Consider the following 13544-nt stretch of genomic DNA (forward strand, 5'->3'; position numbering starts at 1 on the left):
GGGTAACACTTGGAAAGCAATTTTCTGCCTTTTGAAACTGAAAATAAATCTTTACCATCACTGGCTCTTCAAACTATTTATGGTATCAAGTACCCATAAAACTAAGATACTGTGCAAGTATGAAATAATACCATAAATATAGGAAATATATAGCAACAGAGAGATTACGAGAGAGAGAGAGATTACAAGAGAGAGAGAGAGAGAGAGAGAGAGAGAGAGAGAGATTACGAGAGAGAGAGATTACGAGAGAGAGAGAGAGATTACGAGAGAGAGAGATTATGAGAGAGAGAGGGGCGGGGAGAGAGAGAGAGGGAGAGAGAGAGAGAGAGAGTGAGAGAGAGGGAGAGAGAGAGAGAGAGTGAGAAGGAGAGATTACATTTCAGGTCACCAATCATTCATCAGTTGATGATTTACAAATTAATGCGTATTCCGCCCCAATAAGATGCGTAAACATTTTAAATTGAACATACAAAAGAAAATTAAATTAATTGGAACATCTAGTTAATTAGAATTCCAAATAAAATCAATGATTTAAGAGATCAAAATTTAAACATCTCAAGTTTCATCACAAAAATTAATTAAATCAAAATGTGCCAGACTTATTTTTAATTAAAAAGAACTAAACATCAAATAATGTTGTTGAAGAACTTTGGTCATACGTTACAATACACAAGCGCTGGAGAACTCAGCAGGTCACGCAGCATCCATTGGAAGTAAGAAGCAATCGAATAATTTCATCAGATGTGTGACCTGCTGAGTTTCTCCAGCACTTTTGGGTATTGTACTTGACTCCAGCATCTGCAGATGTTCTAGTTTAATTCCATTTGGCCATTTGATTGCGGCTCTCAATTAAATCTCACAAATAGAATGACGCACCAAGAAAAGGTTTAATTATGTTAGAAATACATTATTTCAAGATTTTTCTTTCCTGAGAAGTTGCTCAACATTTCTTGTGGTAAATTTAGTGATTTCACTGCTGCTATGTTAATCAAAAGTTGACTAAACTCCTTTTCCATCATCTCCTTGCTTGAAATGCATCTTCTGGCAATATACACAGAATGCTGGATGCAAGGGTAGAGGGAAATTCTCTGGGTAGGCACTTGTTCATTTTAAAATTCCATAACCCTGTGAAATATGTAATTCAATAAGAAGTTCCAGAAATCTGCAGCTATTGAAAATGCAAAAAATGAGCCTGAAAATGTTAGTTATTTACTTTATAAGGGAGTCAATGAGCATCCAGTTTTTTTTTAATCACTTAAATTTTCTTTTGTTCGCTCCTTCTCAGCTTTGTCTTCGGTCTCTTATGTTGCTTCAGCATTCCTCATGTAGGTGCAAGGAACAGCGTTTTATCTTTACTTTTGGTCCCCTCGCGCAAACAACAGCATCATGTCTTTAATCTAGAGCTGTAGAAACATCAGAACCTGATATTATATCTTACAATGTCATGTAACTCAGCTTTTCTCCCTCTTCATAGATGATGAAGCAACTCTATAAAGTCATTGTACACTGGCATTTTCCAAGAGGTCTTAAAATGGACGCCTTACATGCCTCTCAAGGGATCTTCTGAATTAAAATATTGACAACTTAGTTATTATAATTTGTAAAAATAGAATTAAATTACCATTAATTTTATTATCTTCTCAAGTGCCTCATGGATAGAAGTAAAAGTTCAAACTGATGAAAAAAAAAACAATATCAAGACTGCTGTTTTGGACAGACCTGAGTTAATTGTCATTGATTGTGTGGGAACACAATTTCTGCATGAATATGACTCACCCGTATACAAGGATTTCAAGCAATGTAGCACAAGCAATTACTTATTCATTGAAGAGGAAAGAGCCATGGACAAACCAAGTGAAAGATCCAGTGACAGAAATGTCCACTTCGTATTGAGTTAATTAACACTATGGGACACTTGCTTCCTTTTCTCCAAGAACTCTTCACATCATGATTAGATCTGCCGTTTTAAAAATGCTGATGTTAGAAATTAAAGCTGGAATGTGAGGAGCCAATAAATATTAGCCGTAATTTTCTGATAAAAAGCACAATGATGCTCAGCTTCACTAAAGAACAAATTGGGCAGGAACTTCCAGTGTTTGACAACGAGCATTTAATTGTGGAAATGATAATGTTGCTGTATGATTGGGTCTGCATGTCTGCCTATTTTACTTTAACAGAGTCTCAATTTAAAGGCATGAAGATATGGAACTGGAATACTGTATGCATATGAAGCATCCAATAAATGGTGTTGATAAATAACTAACAACATTGTGAATTTGCAAGTACTGAATGATGACCTCTCTGACAATTATAAGTATGGAATTTTGTCTGTAGAGTTGGTGTTCACAGAAGAAAATTGTATTATTGTGTGGGATTAATCAATTTTATTCATGTACTGTATTTGTTCGGAGCCAGTTGCTTGTGTGAGAAATTTGTACATCTTAGTGTTGTTTTATTTTGTTGTCTGGCTACCCAATATTTTCTTCCAGTGAGATTTTCAACCATATTGATCTGACTAAATTCATTCTCAAAGCACAAGTTACTACTCACCTTCATGGTGACAATTGTATTTGATTTGAAAGGTCAGGGACATCTCTCCTTAAACTGTGGGTAGAGAAGCTGCCACCCATCTTTGCCCAATGTACCTGACATGGACTGATGCAGAGTGAGAGCATGTTTGCCAGAGGTGGATTCAGGTTTGTTCTCAAAGCAGACTGGCCTGAAACAGCAGAAGAAATCCTACAAAAAAAACAGAAGCGATTCCAGGTTCATAAGAAATAGGAGCAGGAGTCGGCCATCTGGCCCATCAGACCTGTTCTGCTGTTTAATGAGATCATGGCTGATCTGATGATAGGCTCATCTCCACCTACCTGTCTTTTCCTGATATCCCACAATTTCCCTACTATGTAAAAATATATCCAACCTTGTCTTCAATATATTTACTGAGGTAGCCTCCACTGCTTCAATGGACAGTGAATTCCATAGATTCATCACCCTCTAGGAAAAGCAGTACCTCCACATCTCTGTCCTAAATCTACCACCCTGGAGCATGAGGCTACATCACCTAGTTCTAGTCATCCCCACCAATGGGAACATCTTTCCTACCTCCATCTGAACTATGCCTTTCGTAATTTTATACATTTGTATAAGATTCCCTCTCGTTCTGTGAGTACAGTCCCAGACGACTCAATCTCTCCCCAAAGGCTATCCCCCTCATCTCTGGAATCAACCTGGTGAACCTCCTTTGCACCACCTCCAAAGCCAATATATCCTTCCTCAAGTAAGGAGACCAGAACTGTATGCAATTTATCAGATAAGGGCAGAACAACTGGGAAAAGAGGCCCTGACATTAGAAATGGCACTCATGCTAGGAATGTACTGTACTATGAAGAGGGGACTGTTTTGGGACTCATTCTGATGGCTGCAGGGAAGAAAATGTCAACAAGAAGTCAAGGATCCAGTTCCAGAGTGGGGCACTGAAGCCTAGATCCTCAAGATTTGGGATGAATTTGCTAGGGACTAAGGTATTGAAGACAGAGCTGTGAATGATGAACAGTTGTCTCTCATACATGTCCTTGGCATCCAGGTGTTCTTGGGCCGAGTGAAACACCAGATAGTGTCTGCCATGGATCTGTTTAGCCAATAGGCAAATTGAAGTGGGTCCAGGCTGGCTTGTAGGGTAGATTCCACCTAGGCCAATGGTTTTCCTTGGGCTTAGCCACTGGACGGCTGCCTCAACTTCAGCAACAGTGACCATTGGGTTCGACATGGCTTGCAGTGGTTGATGTGGATGTCACTTCCCTTTTGTCTCCCTGTTTAGAGAGAGTTTAGAACATGTTTAACTCAGTGGGGATTATTGTGCTACTGCATTCTGAGCTTTTGGGTTTTGTCATATCAAGCTTTCCCTACCATAATTCCTGCATCTCTGGGATGTTGTTTCAGGATGAGCTTGGTGCAGAACTTTCTGGTGGCTTCTCTAGTAGCCTTTCAGAACTTGTACTTGGATAGCTTGTAGATGGCTGGGATTCCTGTTTTGAATGCCACTAACCTTCAACACCAAGACAATTTTGCGGTTCTTCCATGGTTTCCATTTAGGGAATAACTTTATTGTTTTCTTGGTCACAGTCTTCTACACACTGCTGAAGGCAGTGATGGTGGAGGTATATTCATCAAGGATATTTGGTGAATCCGTGAATATGAACCAGTCTGCAAACTTGAAGCAGTTGGACAGGGTATCATATGCATCCTTGGAAGAGTGGTATCTACATTTCATCACTACGCTCTCCCTCCTCAGCTTCTGCTTATATGCAGGAAACATGAGCACAGCCCAATGATCTGACTCGCCAAAGTGAGTGCATGGGATGGAATGATAGGCATTCTTTGTGATGTGCAGCAGTGGTCAAAGTTGTTGGGACTGTAGGGACCCAACCGATACAGCCTTTTTGGAGATCAGTGGTCCTCAACCTTTTTCTTTCCACTCACCTACCACTTTAAGTAAGCCCTAGGCCATAGATGCTCTGTGATTAATAAGGGATTGCTTAAGGTGGTATGTGGGTGGAAAGAAAAAGATTGAAAACCACTGTTTTAATGGTACCTAATTGACTCGTTATGTGCACGGTTTCATAACTCCAAAGGAAATGGGCCAATGACAATTTTTCTCAAGTCAAATATTTCAGTAACAATTGGGTCTAGAGCAGTGATTCTCAACCTTCCCTTCCCACCCACAGGGTTTGATTTATCACAGTGGTTCTCAATCTTTTTCTTTCCACTCACAGACTACCCTAAGCAATCCCTTACTAATCACAGATCACCTATGGCATAGGGATTATTTAATCCCCATGTGAGTGGAAAGAAAAAGATTGAGAACCACTGTGATAAATCAAACCCTCCGGTCCCAGTAACATCATCGAGAGATGCCATAACACTGCCTTCCGACTACTGCAGCTTAAACCAACTCTAAGATATGCTTGATCAATTGGAACTGCCAGAAGAAGTCAGCCAGCAAGTCAATAAATGGTAGATGGAGCAGGGCTAATCACTGTGATTGAACACCTATTCCACAGTGCAAGTTAAGAGAAGTTATTAGCTGGTGCATTCATTTGCAAAATAAAATAATTGGCACCTGAGTGGTGTTGCACATTACCTGACAAAGGGCCCAGGCCCAAACCGTCAGTTACCCTTTACTTCCTATGGATGCAGCACGAGCTGTTGCGTTTCACCAGCATGTTTATATGTTACACATTAACTGATGTCATGATTTGTCTCTCTGCACACTTCTATCTCTTTCAGAGCTTTTGCAGTGATTAATTAATGAATGCTAATTTTACCTTCAGAAGACTTGCTGCTTCCTGTGCAGCCCTCTTGGGTCCCCACTTCACAGTGGAAAAAGTTATGTGGTTTTGACACTCTTATTGCTGCAACTAGAATGCAAGAGGCCAGATAAAGGTTGCGGATAAGTAATTTATTATAATGAACAGTATCAAGTTATCCTTGACTGTAAAATTTAGACTATTATGTGCTTCTTACTTCCTTCAAAGGCTCTTTTTTGTTTTCACAATCCTTCTATCACTGACACTAATACCAAATCATTCTACGCAATAGTTTTATTGTGGTTAAGACACGTAATTTCCCTGAGTGAATAAATATTTCTTTTGAACTAAAGTCAGGATTTCAAACAAATAATCAAGATCAATCCCCCCTCCCCACCCCCCCCCCCCCCCCACACACACATACACACACACACACACACAGCAGATTAGTGATGTTAGATCATGCAGGATTCACTCTTCTACTTGGGGCACTGCAGAAAAGTTGACGAAGATGAATTTGGTGTAATTCAGAACTCTTAAACTTACTGTCTCAAGTGCAAAGTCCAGAAATCCATCTTTGTCTTAATAAGTACATTAAATCAGTACCACCCAGAGGGAGAAAACACAAGATGTCTTTTGCATGCATCCACCCATCACACATAGCTCAACAGAAATATTTCATTGTGTACAAAGTCCAAGGCTTGATACATAAAAGTTAGTACTTTATGTGCAACAAGATGTACACTGACAATTTGCACCCAATTATGAAAGAAAGTCGAAAATTACACGAAGGTGGTTGATGAATTGTCAAGTTTAGTTGATGGCCTTGAGAAATAGTGAAAGTGGGCTACCATAGGTTGGGAAATTGACACAGGACAGATGGTATTCGTGGAGGTGGGAAAAGGGGTTTCAGAGACATAAGCCCCTTTTACAACGTCGATTACATCTGAGTTAACTCACCAATATCCTGGATCAACTTGTGCAAATTGAGCCATGTGGAATTACATAACCGGGCAGGGTGAGTAGATTTCAACCGGGCTCTGAAAAACAAATGGAGGAAGCAAAAGTCAGAGCCCAGCCGAGTTAACTCACCAATCGTCTTTTGGCGGTGGGAAATGACCACCAGTCCAACCAGATATGATTACCTGTGTGCGTGTGTCACAGTGGTCTTCTTCGGCCACTGGTTTGTAATACAACCGCAGAGTTGCAGGGCCAGCATTCGAAAATCAACTCCATTCTCCATTACTAACTGCATGATAAGACTTCTGTGTGACTTAAAGTGAGTACATATCGCATCACTTGTGATGTCATCACTGGAGGTGGGGAGCCCCCCCCCCCCTTAAAATCCCGAGTTGCATAATTATCTGAAAATAATGGTGTGGTGTGAAAAGCTCCCAGGGTCAGCTTGCCCTGCAAATTTTCCCATTTCCTAGGAAGGTTGGCAGTGAGAAAGGGGATATAGTTGAGCTGGACCAATGAGGCAGATTTGGATACCAACTGGCTTTGAGTACAGGCATTTGGAGATCCAACAGGGAAGACTGATTATTTTCAGCAATGAGGAATGAAGGTGTGGGATGGGAGTGACACTGAGTAATTTTCTCAAAGCAAGAAATTAATTCTCTAGAAAATTGATAACATTGAACTCTCTAGCCAAAGATTAAGCAAGACCCTGATGTTGTTGTGGATTAAGTGGCAAGTTATGTGCACATACATATTATATACACAGACTCAGTGTCCTACATATAAAGGAGCACGATTGCCATCAGATATTTCAGATTACACCTTCAGTTTCTAGCTGTATATCTGCATAAAGGTAAATTAATTGAGCTCCGATTTAGATAGTGTGAAATAGAAGCATCACCAAAGAAGGTTGCTCGAGGTGATTAAAAGGTATGTGTTGAATGAACTCCAGATCAATTAATTATTTGGTAACGTTCAAATGAATCTCTTTTTTTTCTGCAGCTTTTCTAGTGAGTGGTTCATTATTTGTAAAATGTTACACTCGGCCAGACATACTCAATCTAATATGCAACATGATTAGATACATTTAAAAAGAGTTCAAATTATAATTTTACCAAATAGATTTACAAAATGCTTAAAATTCTTTAAAATATTTGAATTAATGAGAACATTTGATTAAATAAAATAAAAATGCCCAAATTCTTGCAATTGCCTTCACAATTACTGCACCCAAATAAAGTTATGCCAAAAGTCCTTCGTGTGTACATAAGGGACAAGATGCAAAATAAAAATTGTGCTCTCTTCCTGGACTGTGTTGATCCCAGCAGCAGACTGTAAGGTCAGAAGCACAGGCAATTCATTCCATGTTGGTCAATGTTGGTCGGCAAAATGCCTGACTGACATAAACACAAGACATTATTCCTTCTCACTTTTCAAGCCCAATTTTCCATAAATGTAATCATGAATTTTCTCTGCTTGTCTTACCTTCTCTTCTACAACAATTCTGCACAGGGTTTAATTTGCCTAATCTTTCAAAAAAAAAAGTCTCCCTTCTCCATAGAAACCCTCTAATGATCCAACCTCCATAACTCTCCAGATTGAAGATTTCCAACGATTCAGCACTCTCAGGAAGAAGTTGATAAAAATATATTTTTCAAGTGAGTGCCCCCTTAATTTGTATCCCCTCTCCCCTCGTTAGTGACTTTCCCACTGGAGTTAAACAGCTAATCATCTACCCTATCATGAGACTTTGGATTTTGACATTGTAACAATACCTTTATTTTTTTTTAACTCCAAGCACTTGTGACACAGATCATTTGCCATTTCTTTCCTAACACTTGTTGTACCCAGAGCAAGCATTTTGCATTTCATGCACAAGAATATCTACTCCACTCATTTCAAATCCTTCAGAATGTGAATGAGTCCCTGATTTCCATTCCAATCCTTTTACATAGAATGCATTCTGGAATTTTGGGAATAATTTTCTGGAAAGCCACAACTGTGTAAAAAACATAATTGAGTAAAGCTGCATAACTTGCTCTGAAAAAGGGGCAAGATACCTGAAGATGACTCATCACCTATCCGTTAATCAGGTGGCAGTCTATAGGTTAAGATGTGAATTCAAGGAGAGCATTTTATTCATGTTCATAAAATAACATGATTAACATTTATTTACTTGTGGAATAAAATAATGTTCTTTTGAAGTAGAATAAACACAATGTGATGGGAAGTGCTTAAGAAGTAAATTATACTTAGAAGATAGAATTATGAAAATAAAATATACATAGTAGGTGTGATTACTAACATGACCCTGAATCCTCACAGGGTTATATAGTGTGTAAAGCCAGAAATCAGCAAAATCCAAAGAAACATGACATAAATAACTGACTAATGAGAGTTGAGAGTTCATGGATCTCACACTTAAGTTGTGGAGGAAGCTATTGGAGTCCCTGAAGAAATTCAGGGTTGATTTGTGCATGTAATAGCCAAAGAGGTTATGGTGTTTCAAGTACTTATCAATGAAGAATTAGGACAGTCATATTCCACTTAATTTATCTTGCCCAGTGTTCATGAACCTACCTGTATATCAAATCATCAATTGTATCTTGGTCTCTAGATCTTTAAATCTGCCTAAAGGAAAATAAATTTGTCACAAACTTCCCTCCATTCTTCTCTTAAATATCCCCAGGTCTGGCCAAAAAAAAAAGAATCAACTATAATTAATATTACAATTAATATCACCAAGAATTCTGGGATTTGAATGCTGAGCAAAATCCAACTGCATTATTATTATTTTCAAAATTATTTATAATAAAAGGGAGTAGGTTAATTGGGTGTAAATTACGCAGCGTAGACTCATGGGCCAAATGGCCTGTTACCATGCTATCTCTGTCTCTGATACAATTTCATATTTGTACTACCTCTTTGAAAAGAAAGACTTGCTTTTGAATAGCTAATTTTGTATCCTATTCTAGATGACTCAAAGCACCTTCCAGTCAATGAAATACATTCATGGTTGTAGTCTCCTGCAATGTAGAAAAGGTGGCTGCCATTTTGAACCAAAGGAATTCCCACAGTCTGCAACAAACCCATCTCTTTATGTGGGAAAACAGGCAGGGTCTCAGTTTAATGTTTCACATGAACAATGTCACCTCTGACAATGTGTCTGAAGCCTCTCACTTAGAGGCTGAAATACAGCAAATGCTTCTTATGGTGACTTAATCGCACAACCTTCAATTTGCTAACAAGTCTATTCATCAAACGGTTTTTCAAATTCTCACTGTGTCTCTGCATTTTGTTTTCTCGGAGAAGCCTACCTCAATAATGTCAGCATGGATAGTTTTTTTTTAACAGAGTAATGATATGGGTTAAACTAAGCACAGCATAACCTTACACAATTGGCTTCATTAAGAAGATAGTTGCAATCACTTTTGACAAGATAATGATCATGTTTTAAGAAATCTAAGATACATGTGGGTTGTTCTTGCTGTTGTGTGAAGTGCAGAAAATCCAATGTAGTGAAAAGAGGATAGATTTCTAATGTATTAAACGAGCCTTGTATTCACACAGCAGATAATAGATCTTCCACAGAAGCAGATAAGATTCAAAGCAGAGTAGAATGAGATGTGTTTTGAGGGGATGTGAGAACTAGGGTTCCTGATGATTTTAAAAGAAGCTTGGGAAACAGGAAGGCACATTGAAGGGAATGTAGGAATCAGGTTCCATGGTTTGGGACTCGTGACTGTTCATTGCATCAGGAGTCATCTAGTACCTTCTATATGTGGAGAAGGTGACCCCATTCTCCATCAGTACTGTGGTGTGAATTCTGATGAGTTTATTCCCTCTCTATGAGAGACTTCAAATCCAGGGACTGGGATCAGAGATGACGTACTTTAGATAGTGACTATTAAACTGCATCAGGTGAAACGATGGCAACCCTGTGTGACTTCTTTGTGAACTCATTACTTGTCACCTAATGCTATCAAAAAGATAAATAAACTCCCATTAATGCATGACCAGTCTGAAAAACGAAGTATATATAATGTGAAATCTGATTTGGAAGTCAATTTATCAAACAGTATTTTGCTTGCAAAATACTATAGAAGTGCCATTACTGTGAGTATTCCGGCATAAATGGTAGGATTTCAGGAAGTGCTTAAAGACAGTCCAAGATATTAGAATTTAAAATAGTCTATTTATTTTTATTTTTGACATTTGGTTTTGCTGAAAGTGTGTCAAAATGGATCATCACTGCTGACATTAAGATATCAAAGTCACAACATTCGATATGAACAAGTCCAGCATGTCAAATTGAAAATAAAAGGGATATTGAATGTAACTCTGACACTGAAGTTTTTAGCTGCAATGTCGGAAAAATTGCTTAAAAAATTAACATAATTACTGCCCATGTGGTCATTCACACTGGGCATCTTTTTAGACTGCAAGTACCTGAGTGCAACAGTCCTGGTGGTTGTTCATGCAGTAGAGTGGGTGACTGTCAATAAATTTTTCTGGTACAATTTACACTGCAGGCTTCCTCCAAAATGTTGTAGGGGTCCTGCAGGATATATCTTACATGCCTGCAGTCGAAAATTCCTAACTGTCTACAAGCATTGAAAGGAAAACTGATTTTATAAAAGTAATAAAACATATCAAAATTGTATTACTTTATAGAATTTCCTTTACATCAGATATTTCAATGCACGATATAAGAATGATTATTTATGACTTTTTTTTATTTATCTCTATTTTCTGAAGAACATGAAATTAATGAAAGGAGAAGGAAATGAAAAGAATTGACTCAGTGGAATTTCTTGTTTATTTTTATTGAATGACAACATTGTTTGACTGGTTTAATGTATCTTAGATTTTGTTCTTTAAATGGATGGGGGGGAGGTAGGGAGGGTGAGATGGGAGGAGGGAGGGGGGTTATAAAATGACACTGTATATATTTGAAAAGGAAAATGTATGTATCATGGTCAATGTGGTTTATGGTGTGAAAAATAAAAAATTTAAAAAAACAAAAAAAACATGGAGGCAACATAATTTAATAATTCACAATCAAATCCTACTGACTCTTTTGGGACCTGATGCCATTTGCCAAAACAATCTAGAACATTGCCCACTCCTCCTTTGGTATTTTATCTGAGAAAAAAATGTGAATAGAACTCTCTCAATCAGTCAATTATATTAAAAAAACAGGTAAAGAAGTAATTTCGCTTGGAAAACACTACAGATTGCAAATGAGATGTTTGTAAAACTTAAGACTTTGAAGTCCTTCATATGCTATATTCCTTGTAGATAGGAGAATGAGGAACTGCATTGTGGTTTTGAGTTACAAATGTGTGACAAGCTGACTAATAATAGAACTAAAGAGACTCAAAATCTGAAATAAGAATTAAGATGGACTATTTTGTTGATCAGGGGAAAGTAACTAAAAGAAAAAATATTTGGGATTAATGTTAATGAAAAATCGAATATGTGGGATTTTGCCTCTTTTTTGTCTTTAAAATCTTTATTTTTAACACACAAACTTGTAACCATCTTCTGTTAAATGTCTTTAAGTAATGTTCTATGTGATTGATTTTTAATAACAAAATATTTGTGTAAAGGTTAATGTGGCTTAAACATGGTTCAACTATCCTCAACTATGTTCAATATTGCTTAAACAATGTTCAATGTTATTAAATGTGTTTTAATGGTCAACAGAAATTCTTGACATTTAACTCGCCCTCCTCAGATCTCCAACTGACCACTCACGCAGGGGGATCCTTTATTTAAACTCCCACCCGCACATGCTCTATTTTTTTCTTGTTTTATTCTTTAATCCCCCCACCCCCTTCCCATCCTCCTTACCCTGATACAACTAAGAATAAAGTCATATAAATTAGGCAGATATGAAAAACACAAATAGAGGTGAGGTCAACGACCCCCTACAGGAACCTAGGAAAAAAATCAATGAAGGTAACCGGGTAACCATAGGTAAGGAATAAAAAGAAAGGTAACAATGAAAAGAGCATGTCATCTGCACCATGTCCCACTTCATTGATCCCAATCATTTCCCTGCAGGAACATATTGTTTTGGTACCCTTATTCTGAAGGGAGATAGTCATTTCTGCATAGCCATATATGTCAGATTCACTCTAATAAATGTGCCATATTTCCTCCTTAAATTGTACATAATTTTTCTCCAGGGGAATACAACTCTGTATTTCCATATTCCGTCATGTAATATTTAGTTGGGAGTCGGACTTCCATGTGACAGCTATACATTTCCTGGCTATTGTCAAGGCAATCTTCAAAACTGAATATGGTACTTGGACAGTTTAAGACACATGTCCATGATATTGCCCAGAAGGTACAATTTCGGATCCTGTGGAAAATCCACTTTTGTAATTTTTTTTTAGAATGTCCCCCAGGTCCTCCCAGAAGGATCTCACTTTTGTGCACAGCCAGGTGGAATGGATACAGTTTCCAATCTCTACACCACACCTAAAGCACATTTCTGAGATTTCTGATTCAGATTTATGTAGTTTTTGTGGTGTGAGGTACAGTTAATATAGAAAGTTGTGTTGCACAAACCTGTACCTGGCATTAATAACAGCTGTCATGCTGTCCAGATACAGATCTGACCAGGACCGTTCGTGGATAGTTGGGCCCAAGTCCGTCTCTCATCTCTCCCTTGAGTACCCAAGAATGCAGAAGGTTGCAGAACGTAGCATACATAGTCAAATCTGTAATGGGCTCTGTTTTCCCATATTATGAAAACATCTTTATGAGCGTTGTCTCAAGAAGGCAACTAACATCATAAAGGACCCCCTTTAACCTGGTCACATTCTCTCAGTGTTGGTGCAAAGGGGAGGGGGCATTTATGGGCATTCACCCCCTCCCAAATGAGGTATTATGACCCCCGCCCCACCCACACTAGGGTGGCCAGATGTCTGGTTTTAGGCTGAACATTCCAGCTTGGGAGTGTACAGGTAGGAAGGTGGCACTTACCATGTTAAACATGGCATCCTGGAATCCGGCAGAAGGAGGGGGAAGTGATGGTAGTGGCCTTGGAACTCCAATCCATTGCACATGCACTAACCAGCACTAGTGTATGCGCACAAGAAGAAACATGGACAGTGTTCGCCGACAGACCTTGGGATGCCTCATTTAACATACATTCCCCCACCCCCCCAACCCCCGCTGAGCGAGTTTTTGAGCGGCAAATTTTAGCCCCCCTCCCATTACCCTAATGGCCCCTGCTAAAACTTGTTCTGGCGCTGACCC

General features: G+C 38.5%; 1 long non-coding RNA gene across 2 annotated transcripts; it reads right to left on the reverse strand.

Annotated features, from left to right (window-relative positions):
* Positions 1 to 1111: 1111 nt before the first annotated feature.
* On the reverse strand, positions 1112 to 8902 carry LOC138742882 (uncharacterized). Of its 2 annotated transcripts, none has more exons than XR_011344484.1 (5): positions 8850 to 8902; positions 6270 to 6349; positions 5328 to 5420; positions 2551 to 2739; positions 1112 to 1403 (listed from the first exon to the last, which is right to left on the reverse strand). It is a non-coding gene; the product is annotated as an uncharacterized lncRNA (long non-coding RNA). The 2 variants fall into 2 exon arrangements; XR_011344485.1 differs by lacking the exon at positions 1112 to 1403 and adding an exon at positions 1764 to 1957.
* Positions 8903 to 13544: the final 4642 nt, after the last annotated feature.

This window comes from Narcine bancroftii, chromosome 9 (genome assembly GCF_036971445.1).
Source record: "Narcine bancroftii isolate sNarBan1 chromosome 9, sNarBan1.hap1, whole genome shotgun sequence".
Taxonomy (NCBI): Eukaryota; Metazoa; Chordata; class Chondrichthyes; order Torpediniformes; family Narcinidae; genus Narcine; species Narcine bancroftii.